We start from the raw sequence: 13,340 nt of genomic DNA, 5'->3' as shown, positions 1-13,340 counted from the left end.
AAAAAAAAAAAAAAAAAAACCAAACTAAGAAACATGCAAGCAAAACAACAGACACGAAAATAGGAGAGAGGCTTTTTCGGGAATAAGTGGGAACCAGCTGGAGTGGGTGGAAAATGGAGGAGTAAAATGACCAACATACGTTATATAAATGCATGAAATTGTCAAAGAATGAATTTTAAAGGGACGCCCACTAGATAGCAGGTGGGTGATGAAATTGTGGCCTCCTGCTGGGTTTCGGGTTTGGTCTAGAGGCCTCTCATAGGCCTAGAGGAGACCCATCCTTTAAGAACCATTGCAGGGAGATACGCCTTGTTCTCCTTATTTTCACTAACCTACACGCCTTCATATGGATTTCATTGGCTAAAAACAGCTCTCGAGTTTCCTGTCCCTGGAAAAGATGTGATCGCTTAAGAGCGAAGCTTCTACCTTTCAGAGCAGATGCCCCTGAGTGCCTATCTAGATTTCTGGCCTCAGTGCGTTGTCAAACACTGGTTTCCTAGCGGCCGCTCAGCTCGCACCTTGGTATATCCATGCCCGCGTGTACTTCTCCAGTCCATGTGGCTGAGTTCCTCACTAGATGGTCCGGCGCTCTATTTGTTTTCCACTTGTAATTTTCTCCACCAAGAGAGAAAAGAACAATAATGGCTCTGTGACTTCTTGGCTAGAAGTTTGTTGTAGAGCTTGGCTAGCTCAGTCGGTAGAGCATGAGACTCTTGCTCTCAGGGTCGTGGGTTCGAGCTTCACGTTAGGTATTACTGTTTTGCCATCGGGGATTGCCACATAAGCAGAGAAACATTCTTTAACTTGTTAGAATTCTGAAAAATAACGGAAATAAAAACATTGGGAAACTGGACCCCATCCAGGGCTCGTCCGGGATTTGAACCCGGGACCTCTCGCACCCGAAGCGAGAATCATACCCCTAGACCAACGAGCCACACAACTCCTACTTCCTTACACTTCCTTAAATGCTTGTATTCATTCCCAAATGAGCGGCGCTCTGCAACTTGTTAGGGCTGTCGAGTGGGGAATAAAAATTTGGGAGTTTACCACAGAGCGGGCTCCAAAGTAGCCTGTATCTCGGGAGAGAAGCTACACTTTGGGAAGTCCTTGCCTGGCGGCTGAGACTGCTGTTGAGGCTGTGTCTCTGACTAGAGAGAAGGTGGAGGCAAGGAACAGCCATTAAATAAGCCTCCCCACTAACTCTTCCCAAACATGGCCAAACAGCCCCACTGGTCGCCCAAGAATGGGGGACGCAGCTACAGTTCAGCCAGTTGGCTAATGTATAGGATTCACGCCTCACTCCCCTGGAGTCTGGTTCCATTGGTCTCAGCCATAACATTTTGTCTGCATCTGGAAAGTTTGGCCCCAGGGTACGATCTCTATGGGCAAGTCGATGGGAATTCTATGGGAATACTAAAAGGCCCCATCGAAGGAGCTGAATTATCTGACACCTCCGATCAAAGAAAGCAGATACCCAACTGGCAGGTGGTGGCCTAGCCAGCACAGTGGGTGGAGCCTGGGACCTGGCCCACTGGAGTGTTACTGTGAATTCTTGCCCCACTCGGGATTCCAACACCATTGGGCTGGTTTGCCCCTCCATACCGAGAAGTTGCCTGTAGGGACTCAGTGACAGAAACCTGTTGCTCTGCCCCCTTAATAGGAAAGAACAGCTGAGGGCCGAGTTTCTCCAGCATTTGACCCTCTTACACTCTAACTAAACAAGACTCCTAGACTAGGCCAAGGAGCCCATACACACCCTTGTTTCTCGTCCACTTTTGGTTGTCCTTCTGCCTGGCTCCACAGTCTGGATGCAACTCCCTATGAGGTCTCATTCTGAGAGAGGTTGATTCGATTCAGGTCTGATCAAACAGAATTGGGTGGAGGAATCCCACAATTCAATAGTGTGGGAGTCTCAGTTCTGTACTAGGCTGTAGCCGGGTGGGAAGTGGGTAGAAAGGTCCTTCCAGAGCTCCACAGTGCAGCAGTGGAGCAGAACCCCAAGAGCCCAGGCTCTGGACTTCTAAACTGTCCATCCTTTCTGCTAACCTGAACTGTCTTGTGTGTATTGGACAAGACCTCTTGCCTCTTGCTTGGTTCTCCTAGAACTTTAGCTCAGGGTCCCTGCAACCCCGACTGATCCCCAGCCTTGGCTTCTACAGTGCAAGGATGACAAATATGCAGTTTGGGGGTCTTGAAACTCTTCCCAGCTCACAAGGAGCCTCCAGTTCAAAGCTTGGTTATTTCTCACCGAATCCACTTAGGAGCAGTCTGGGATTGTACACTTGTAGCAGGGTGTCTTCTTTGGGGCTAGCCCAGGCAATAGAACGAGAATCTGTCTCAAAGATGAGAGAAACAGAGCTATTGATGTCTAGGATTCCATTTCTTTTTCTTGCCACACAACCCCAAAACCAAACCAAACCAAACCGCCGCTGCCACTGCCATCACCACCAGGGTCTCATGTAGTGCAGGCTGGCTTCAAACTCACTATGGAGTCAGAGATAACCTTGAACTCCTAATCCATTTTACCTCACATCTCAAGTATTGCTATTTTAGGTTTTTCTTGTCACGCCTGGCTAAAACTCTATTTTAAGGGCTTTAAATCTATGTAGCCAAGTTATAAGTCTTTGGCTTGTCAGTTTTGTATTTTGTTTTGATTGGCATTTATCATTTTGAGAAATGGATGCTGTCTGCACTCCCCTTTGTGATCTCTAACGTCGGTACCCTGCCTAGAATGTCTTCTACTCTAATGACAGGTAACCCGGTCCGTATTCTGTCAGGCATTTAGAGAATGGAAATTTCGCCAGCTCATCATCTCCTTGGTTTATGTCGCTGGACTAGCTTCCGCTTTGGAAATCCCATAGCGGCTGTGAACCGGTGAATCCTTACGGTTCTTGTGCACAGTGATACTGACTAACCTAAGAAGTGAGAATAAAAATAAACAGTGACTTTACCTCATTCAGAGAGAAGGGAGTGGAAACAGTGTTTCGTTTCGTGCTGGCTCGTTGGTCTATGGGTATGATTCTCTCTTTGGGTAGAGTGGTCCCGGGTTCAATCCCGAATGAGCCCAGTACCAAGGCGTTTTTGACTTTCTGCAAGTTCACCTTACTGTTTCTTTCTGTAACAGCAAAAGGAAGAGGAGCAGATTCGGGGAGCAGACCTATAAAGCTTCTGAAAGCAGAGAGAAGAGAAACGCGGACTTTAGCAGATAGAATTTAAGTTGGAATCCTAGACCTCAGGCACATCATAACAGAGACAACTAGTGCGAGGGAAGGGGTGCACTTTCAACCCAGATTTCTTGGATATTAGGAGGATAGGTGAGGATGGACACCCATCTCCACATTCTGGGCGTGGCCCTGTTTTCTCAAGGCAACTTCTGGTGAGAGAGAGCACAGCAACTGCCCCCAGTACGGGAGCGGGAGTGGGAGGGACACTGGTGGTCTGATGCATTGGTGGTCTGTCGCCCTCAAATCAAAGTCTTTTCCTTTCTTTTTCTTCTCTCTTCCCCTCCCCCCTCTCCTTTTCTTTTCTTTCTTTCGAGATATAATCCATCTATGCAACCTTGTCTGTCCTGAAATTCGCTATGTGGATAAGGATGGCATCGAAGATTAAAGGTGTGAGCCTTCTTGATTTTGACAGGGATGGGCAGATGGAATACAAAAATGGAAGAAGTGGCGAGGGGCTTGGTACAGCTGGCACTCACCTGACATTTACTGAGCTCTGGCGCTGCTGCGTGGCAAGGACCCTCCATGCAGCCACCCCTTGACTCCTAGGGACTCCGTCTGATCGTCGGGAATGACCTCGTTTGCAGCTGCGCGGGCAAACGATCCCAGCCTTGTTGCCCGTAACCAAGGCCAAGACCGAGGGGACCTCGGATTGTGGACCTGAGGCTGTTTCACACTTTGTAGGTTGTGAAGGGAGACTGGAAAAGTTGATTATTTTGGCGTATACGGTCCTGGAATTTGCTCTTAAAGGATTATCTAAAACATAACTTTCTTATTCGCTGAGCGCTTCAAGGTCCGCTATTGTTTCAACTGCCACCACAGAGTACAGCTGCTACAGTGGTTGATGTGGCTCGTTGGTCTTGGGGTATAATTTTCGCTTGGGGTGTGAGAGGTCCTGGGTTCAAATCCGAATAAGCCCGCTTTTATGTTGTGTTCTTTTTTAGCTTATGAAACACTTGTTAGGAAATGTTAGGAAACAGTGTATCATTGTTCAAAAGACCCAGACTTAACCCTGAGACATGGACTTTGGATATCGAAACCAGGCTAATGTAGCACTTCTACAATACAATAGAAACTGTGTTGCAGCTGGCCACCTCTACTTGTTGGAGGGAAGCCTCCTGAAAACCTTCAGCAATAAAAAAAAAAAAAAAAAAAAAAAAAAAAACACAAAAAAAAAAAAACAACAAAACAAAAAAAAAAACCCAAAAAACCAAAAACAAAAACCAAACAAACCTGTGCCTGCAACTTCAATCTCTCTGCCTTTGGCTCAGGTCAGAGTTTTTGGAGAGGCAGCCCTTCGGGTAGCCAAATGCCAAGATGGGAAATTTAAACTTCACCTGCAAAACGAGTTTATACCCGTCCCCAGAATGTTTGTATGGGCTTTTCAGCTAGCTCAGTCGGTAGATCACAAAACGTTTTTGTTTTGTTTGTGTTTTGGCCAAGTAGAGAGCTGTTAATCTTAGGGTCTTGGGTTTTAGCCCCACTTTGGGCCACGTGATGTTTTAGTTTGGACAAGAGTCCTAAGATACTGGGCTAGTGGCTACTCTCTTGCCTTACTGTGTTATAGAAACTCCACCTTTGAGTATAGCAACTTGCTACTGGAATTCCCCAGACTCCTTCTCTCCACCCTACTGACCCACATTTTGAGCTGAAGTACGTTGACTGACTTGTTTCCCCCTATGGCCACCCTAAGCCAGCTCCCAGACTCTGTGCCACCTGGGCTAAGACCTGAGAGGCCACGTCTGTTAACAACAAAGCCAGGGCACTAGACTCACATGAGACATCTCTTACCTTTAGATTAGGTTCAGTTTTGGGGAAACAAAGGACAACAGAGACGTCTGTTCGGGCAAACATACAGTTTAGTAAGCAAATACTGATCAGATGCACAAAGACCTGGTGCAGGTACAGACCCAGGTTGGACCTTGCTCCTCCAGCGCCAGCCATGGCTGTGTCTGTCTGCATTGCATTTCTATGATATGCGAACGGAGCAAGTGGTAGCCAAAGTCTGGCTCTGGGGACGCTTACTCAGTGGTTAGTGGGTGGGACTAGAGGTTCCACTTGCGGCTGGGAATAGGAGAAGGAGAACGAGCAGGCAGTTCAGCCTTAATGTGTGTAGCTCAGTGTCCCGGGCGTGTGTCTGCTGTGTGGAGGTGAAACTTTTTAGAAGCTGCCCTTAGTCTGAAATGGCTTTATTTACTTTGCCAGTTCAATACCTTCAGGTCACAATTAGCAAACTTCTAGGCTAGAAAGCAGTCGCCCGGCTAGCTCAGTCGGTAGAGCATGAGACTCTTAATCTCAGGGTCGTGGGTTCGAGCCCCACGTTGGGCGAGATGTTATTTTAGTTGAGTCTCACCTGGAGACAACACTGGCACTTCCCCGTAGTGCCCCGGTAACTCTGACATTAGGTCGGAATTGGAGGCAGTGAGTAGTTTGTGTGTCTTTTGCTCTGCCTGAAGCAGCACTGGTTGTACTAGATTAGAGTGGGTGGAAATGTTACAGAGTCTACTCTATCTTTGACATTCTGGATAAAGTGGGGCAGTGGGTAGTCTTGCATCACCCTTTTCGGGTAGATCTGAAATTCAATTCTTTCTGTTTACTGAATTCAACTACAGGACTCCACTATATCCCTCTTAGAAAGAGTAGCTGAAGCCTCCCTTTAAGGCTTGTTGGTCTAGGGGTATGATCCTCGCTTAGGGTGTGAAAGGTCCTGGGTTCAAGTCTTTGGCAAGTCCTTTTCTTTTGCCAATCAAATCGTGAGAATTAGAAGTCGACCTTGGCTGCTTAGAAGGTATGACTAAACAAATGAAAACGGAAATCCGTAAGTACTCAAAGTGGTTTTTTTGTTTGTTTGGACCTTGTTTTCTGTTTGAGGCAGGGTCTCGCTCCTGTAGCTCAGACTGGTCCCGACAAAGTCAAGGATAGCTGCGTTTCTGATCTTCCTGCCTTCACTTCTTGTGTCCTGGAAGTATAGGCATGTGTGTGTATTAATCTGGTGTTCAGGTTGGAACCCAGGGTTAGGCAAGCAATTAGCTGAGCTACAGCATCAGCTCATAACTCAAAATGTCCATCGAGAATGGCTGGCATTATTCAAACTAACCTGATGGATAAAAATAATGAAAAATGTTGGAATTAAAAAAAAAAAAAAACCAACAACAAAAACCCAAAATCAATCCAGCTGTCCTGGCAAAGCAGGGAGAACTGGAACAGGCGTCTGAGATGCACCAGCTTCTAGTCAGCTTTTTAGTGTGTTTGAGACACCCTGAGCTACATGAGAAGAAACACAATTAGAGAAAACAGGTTTGTGGGACAATCTGCAAGACATCTGGCTTGCTAATAAATACCGGTTTGAAGTTTGCCAGTAGACCTTAAGTGCAAATCTGGTTCCAGATCACCGGCCTTTAATCATTACTAGTTTGCTTGGGTCCAACCCAACACGACCCGAAAAGTGGTCAAGAGCCTGTGACCTCCTCCGATTTGCTGGACTAGCATTTTCAGGTCCCCTGGGGCGCAGACCCGAGAAAGGGGAGCCGCGCCCGGAACTGGCTAGGATCTCAGCTTTGCGAGTCTGCGTCGGAGCTTCCCTTTTTTCCATGCTCTCCGTAAAAATGCAAAGAATTTTTAAATTTAAGAAATCCTCGCGCTTCGGATAGGAAACATACTCCAAGAACCGCAGTTAGCCCTCCGGCCCCTGTAGAGTCCTGACTGAGTCCGGGTCTAGCTCAATGTTTCGAATCGCAAGGCGGATTCCTGTGCAGAGAACGAATAGACGCGAGGAGTCGTCCCTCTAGGGTTCCTTGAGCTGAAAGGCGGGGTGGAGACTTAACGGAACAGCCCCAGATTCTGCCGAATTTTCACTACTGGGTAAATTGCCAGCTATCATGAACGAAGAGAGGGACTCTTCTAAGGAGTCGCTTCGGGCATCTCTCGGAGGTGGGAGGGCTGTCTCGAGCCCCGATGCCTCTGGTGCTCTGGTGTCTACACTGAGAGGATCCGGGCTGAATCTTCAAGGTCCTGAACGGTGGCCAGACTTCCAAGGTGGCGTTCAGTCCTGGGACTGCGAGCGTGGGAGGCAGAGAAGGCTCTGATTTCTGCGATCGAGCCTTACAGGATCAGCTGAGGTCGTTCCTTTTTCAGTAGGGGTCTGTCACAGCGTCTCTCTCCGCAGCACGGTTCAGGGCTGGGCTGGGGAGGAACACCCACTGAGGACTTTTCGAGGGCTCAGAGCTTTACCATGGGGCAAGTCAGGGACTCCAATTTTCTAGTGCTATCCAAGTCTAAGGCGAATGCGGTGTGCCCAGAGCCAGAAAGCCCTGGGAAGGAAGCGCAGGCGTATGTCCCTGTAGAGTGATGGGCTGAAGTTTCAGGAGTACAGCCAGAGGAGCTCAAGGTCCGCGAGGGTGCAGGCCCTGGAGGTCTGTGGCAACTCAGACAAGAAATCCTGGGTAATCAAGCCCCCACACTAATTTCTGGATAACACCCTAACCACTGGTGAGGAAATATTCCATGTAATATTTTTCAAGGGACAGAGAGCTTGTCTGCCCCAGTGGCCTAATGGCACTGGCCTCCTAAGTAGGATGGAAATACTACCTGGTTGGCAGGTAACATTTTGAATTGCAAAATCAGCTATGTAAACGAGCTCACAACATACCTAGATACTCGAAAAATAAGTCAAATGCTCAGAGCATGCCTATTTGCTTAAGAAATGTGGTTATCTAACTAAAATTGTGAGGTCTAGCAAACTAATGTGTAGGGTGTGAACTTCTGAGAGCCATCCAGGTATGCTGTCGACTTTCAAGTTCTATTCTGTCAAAGCCATTGTATAGCACTGAAAGTACGCCAGAAATACTGCCATATTTTGGGAGCGTACGGAGACTTTCATGTGGTTAGCTAAGAGGCAAAAGAAGGTGTTAGCTGAAAGAAGAGGTCATTAATAAGGGAAGAACTAAATACATTTATTTCTTTTTTCCCCGGCCCCCACACCCCCAGCCCCCTGGCTGGTTCCCAGGCTGGCTTTGAACTCTCCTTAACCTAGCATCCGGAGTACCGCCCTTACAGGAGTGACATCCATGTCACTTTAGTTTGTTTTATTAACAACCTCACGAAGGCAAATTTAGTCTATTCTGGTCTACTTGGCTGATAAAACACAGGAGAGGTTTTTTAAATATACTTTAAATTATATATATATATATATATATATATATATATATATATATATATATATATATCTCAAGCCCTGATGCACCAGCTCCTATCAGTGTGAAAGACTTTTACTTCCCTCTACTAGAGAGGGAGGCAGAAAACAGACTAGAAGGTGGACAGCAGGACGGCTGAAGGAAGAGAGGTTGCTCGTCTGACAGTGACTTCGGATGGTTGGGGACCTGGGAGGGTCCAGGGAGAATGATAATTTTAATGACTTAACCCAGTAATGGGTGATCTTCTGTTTGGATTTCTATTTAAGAATAATAGCCAATTCTGTGACTTCTATCATTCTTTCAAGGTGGGAAAAAGACTGCTGTTGGTCTATGATTTGAGGTCCAGCAAATTGGTCTGTGATTTAGTGAGCACTCTGACAGCACAAAACCCAGATTATTTGAGCCCAAGGACAGCGATTGTTGGGGGAATCTTCCTGGAGTAACCTCATGGAAACCACTGAGAGTGGAAGAGAGATGTCACCGGTGGACTGAAGCCAGGACAGCTCCTGCAAGTCTTTGTAATTTTATTTTATACTTTAAAACCATAAGGTGGGGTGGGCAAGCTAGTGAGTAAGTGCTGGCGTCAGTCAGCAGGCTGGGAAGGGCACTGGGCCACTGCCTCAGCCGGCTCTTTAGGCTGCTCTGGTTCAGGTAGCAAGTGAAGCTGTGCTCTGCAAATGGAGTGCAAGCAACGCTTTAGTAAACCACTAAGGAAATCAATAAATTGACACCAAATAATTGTTTTTGTAAAGCTAGTTTTACTTCGCTATATTCTGGGAAATGGACTGGTCACTCACTGTGTCTTTGATAAGGTATGTGTTGTTAGTGATTCTCCTTTCTTTCCTTTGTCCTTCCATCTTTTTCTATTTCCTTCCACCTTCTCCTCTTTACAACCCTCCTCCTTCCTTCTGTTGCACTGAAGAGTGCAGAGTGGCTATTGGTATGGGTTGGGGAAATTACCCATAAGAGAACTGCTGCAGGTGTTTGTGCTCTGTCTAGAGTACCAGCTGGCTTTAAACCACAGACCCATCAACCTGGAGGAGGAAGGGAGAGGAGGTAAAAGGCAGCAATTGAGTCTAAGCTGCAGCCAATAGCCTCTGTTCTATGTTCTTAATCTATTCTGTTCTAGACAGCATTTTGGCACACAGCTCAAGATGGGCTTGATTTCTCTGCCGCTTGCTCTTTCTTTCCCTCTCCCCTTCTCCTCCCATTTCCCCAGGCAGGCTTCAAATCCAATACACAGCCAAGGATGACTTCAACCCCTCCCCCCCTTAAAAATGTATTAATCATTGTATTTGTTTACATTTCAAGTGTTATCCTCCTTTCTGCTCTCCCCTCCCTGAGGCCCCCCCTTTGCCCCCTCCCCACCCAGCCACTCCCACCTAATCCCTCTAGTATTCCCCTTCTCTGGGGCATCAAGCCTCCACAGGACCAAGTGCTACCCCTTCCACTGACGCCAGAAGACGTAGTTCTCTGCTACATAAGTATTGGGAACCATGAACCCGCCCATGTATACTCTTTGGTTGGTAGTTTAGTCCCTGGGAGCTCTGAGGGGTCTAGTTAATTGATACTGTTGTTCTTCCTATGGGGTTCCCCTAACTTTTCCATTGGGGTCCCCACACTCAGTCCAATGGTTACTGTGAGTTTCTGCATCTGTCTTAGTCAGGTGCTGGCAGAGGCCATCAGAGGACAGCCATACAAGGCTCCTGTCTGTAAGCACATCTTGGCATCAGCAATAGTGTTGGGGTTTGGTGTCTGTGGATAGAATACAGTGGGATAGTCTCTGGATGGCCTTTCCTTCAGNCTCTGCTCCATTTTTGTCCCTAAATTTCCTTTAGACAGAGACAATTCTCGGCAAAATTTTTTTAGATGGGTGGGTGCCCCCATCCCTCAACTGAGTGCCATGTCCGTCTACTGGATGTAGTCTCTTCAGGTTCCATCTCCCCTGTATTTCAGCTATTATTATCCCCATTGAGTCCTGGGAACCTTTTGAATTCCTGGCATCTGGGACTTTCTAGTGCTTCTCCAAGTTCCCCAACCCCCATTGCTACTTATTTCTATTCATTCTCCTGGACCTCTAGAGGTCTCTCCTGTCTCTTCCCATACCTGATCCTGTCCTTCTTTCTTTCTTCCCCTTCCTTTCCCCCTCCCACCCAGATCACCCCTTCCTCTGCCTGCCATGATTATTTTGTTTCCCCTTCTAAGTAGGTTTGAAGCACCCACACTTTGGTCTTCCTTCTTGTTAAACTTCATATGATTTTTGAGTTGTATCACGGGTATTCTGAGCTTTTGGGCTAAAATCCACTTATCNGTGAGTACATACCATGCAAGTCCTTTTGAGTTTGGGTTACNTCATTCAAGATGATATTTTCTAGTTCCATCCATTTGCCTACAAAGTTCATGAAGTCATCATTTTTAATAGCTGAGTAGTATTCCATTGTGTAAATGTACCACATTTTCTGTATCCATTCTTCTATCGAGGGACATCTGGGTTGTTTCCAGCTTCTGGCTATTATAAATTAGGCTTCAGTGAACCCAGTGAAGCATTTGTCTTTGTTATGTGTTGGAGCATCTTTTGAGTATATGTCCAGGAGTGGTATACCTGGGTCTTCAGGTAGAGCTTGTCCCAATTTTATGAGTAACCTCCAGATTGATTTCCAAAGTGGTTGAACTAGCTTGCAATCCCACTAGCAATGGAGGAGTGTTCCTCTTTTTCCACATCTTCACCAGTTCCTGCTGTTACCTGAGTTTTTGATCTTAGTCATTCTGACCAGTATAAGGTGGAATCCCAGGGTCATTTTGATTTGCATTTTCCTTATGACTAAGGAAGTTGAACATTTCTTTAGGTGTTTCTCAGCCACTCAGGATTCCTCAGTTGAGAATTCTTTGTTTAGCACTTTTCCCCATTTTTTAAAATTTGGTTTTCTGGAGTTTAACTTCTTAAGTTCTTTGTATATTTTGGATATTAGCCCTCTATTAGATGTAGTATTGGTAAAGATCTTTTCCCAATTCGTAGGTTGGTGTTTTGTCCTATTGACAGTGTCCTTTGACTTATAGAAGCTTTTCAGTTTTATGAGTTCCCATTTGTTAATTGTTGATCTTAGAGCCTGAGCCACTGGTGTTCGGTTCAGGAAAATTTCCCCTGTGCCAATGTGTTCAAGGTTCTTTCCCATTTTCTCTTCTATTAGACTCAGTGTATCTGGTTTTATGTGGAGGTCCTTAATCCACTTGGGCTTGAGCTTTGTACAAGGAGATAAAATTGGATCAATTTGAATTATTCTACATTTAGACTGCCAGTTAGAATTTGTTGAAAATTCTGTCTTTTTTCCACTGTATGATTTTGGCTTCTTTGTCAAAGATCAAGTGACATTAGGTGTGTGGGTTTATTTCTGGGTCTTCAATTCTATTCCATTGGTCTACCTGTCTGTCTCTGTACCAATACTATGCATTCTTTTTTCTTTTTCTTTTCTTTCTTTCTTTCTTTTTTTCCTAAATCACTATTGCTCTGTAGTATAGCTTGAGGTCAGGGATGGTGATTTCCCCAGAAGTTCTGGGAACAAATTGAGAATTGTTTTTGCTATCCTGTTTTTTTTTTTTTTTACATTCCAGATGAAGTTGAGAATTGCTCTTTCTATCTCTGTGAAGAGTTGAGTTTGAATTTTGATGGGTATTGCATTGAATCTGTAGATTGCTTTTAGCAAGATGGCCATTTTTACTATATTAATTCTACTGATCCATGAGCTTAGGAGATTTTTCTATCTCCTGAGGTCTTCTTTGATTTCTTTCTTCAGAGATTTGAAGCTATTGTCATACAGATCTTTCACTTGCTTGGTTAGAGTTACCCCAAAATACTTTATATTATTTGTGACTATTGTGAGGGGTGTTGTTTCCTAAGTTTCTTTCTTTCTCAGTCCATTTATCCTTTGTGTAGAGAAAGGCTACGGATTTGTTTGAGTTAATTTTATATCCAGACACTTTACTGAAGTTGTTTATCAGGTGTAGAAGTTCTCTGGTAGAATTTTGGGATCACTTATGTATACTAACATATCATCTGCAAAGAGTGATACCTTGACCTCTTCCTTTCCAATTTGTATCCCTTTGACCTCTTTTTGTTGTCTAATTGCTCTGGCTAGGACTTCAGGTTAGTAACTGAAGAGGTAGGGAGAGAATGGGCAGCCTTGCCGAGTCCCTGATTTTAGTGGGATTGCTTCAAGTTTTTCTCCACTTAATTTGATGTTGGCTATTGGTTTGCTGTATATTGCTTTTAATATGTTTAGGAATATGCCTTGAATTTCTAATCTTCTCAAGACTTTTAATATGAAGGGCTATTGTATTTTATTGAAGGCTTTTTCAGCATCTAATGAGATGATCATGTGATTTTTTTCTTTGCGTTTATTTATATAGTGTATTACCTTGATGGATTTCCGTATATTGAGCCATCCCTGCATCCCTAGGACGAAGCCTATTTGATCATGGTGATGATCATTTTGATGTGTTCTTGAATTTGTCTTGTGAGAATTTTATTGAGTATTTTTGCATTGATAATTCATAAGTGAAGTTGGCCTGTAGTTCTCTTTCTTTGTTGGGTCTTTTTGTGGCTTAGGTATCAGACTAACTGTGGCTTCATAGAATGAATTAGGTAGCATGCCTTCTGTTTCTATTTTATGGAATAGTTTGAGAAGTATTGGTATTAGGTGTTCTTTGGTGGTTTGATAGAATTCTGTACTAAAACCATCTGGCCTTGAACTATTTTTGGTTGGGAGACTTTTGAGGACTGCATCTGGGTTCTTTCCAGCTTCTGGCTATTATAAATAAGGCTGCTATGAACGTAGTGGAGCATGTGTCCTTCTTACCGGTTGGGACATCTTCTGGATATATGCCCAGGAGAGGTATTGCGGGATCCTCTGGTATTACTATGTCCAATTTT

General features: G+C 45.0%; 3 non-coding genes across 3 annotated transcripts; 2 read left to right on the top strand and 1 right to left on the bottom strand.

Moving 5' to 3' along the window:
* Positions 1-679: 679 nt before the first annotated feature.
* Trnak-cuu lies at positions 680-752 on the top strand. Its single transcript has one exon. It is a non-coding gene; the product is annotated as a tRNA-Lys (tRNA).
* A 110-nt stretch (positions 753-862) lies between these two features.
* Positions 863-934, bottom strand: Trnap-cgg. The gene has a single exon. It is a non-coding gene; the product is annotated as a tRNA-Pro (tRNA).
* Positions 935-5,476: 4,542 nt separating this feature from the next.
* Positions 5,477-5,549, top strand: Trnak-cuu. The gene has a single exon. It is a non-coding gene; the product is annotated as a tRNA-Lys (tRNA).
* Positions 5,550-13,340: the final 7,791 nt, after the last annotated feature.

Source organism: Mus caroli, chromosome 17, assembly GCF_900094665.2.
Source record: "Mus caroli chromosome 17, CAROLI_EIJ_v1.1, whole genome shotgun sequence".
In the NCBI taxonomy this organism is placed as follows: domain Eukaryota; kingdom Metazoa; phylum Chordata; class Mammalia; order Rodentia; family Muridae; genus Mus; species Mus caroli.
The sequence above is the reverse complement of the archived record's forward strand: the minus strand, read 5'-3'. Positions and strand labels throughout refer to the sequence as shown.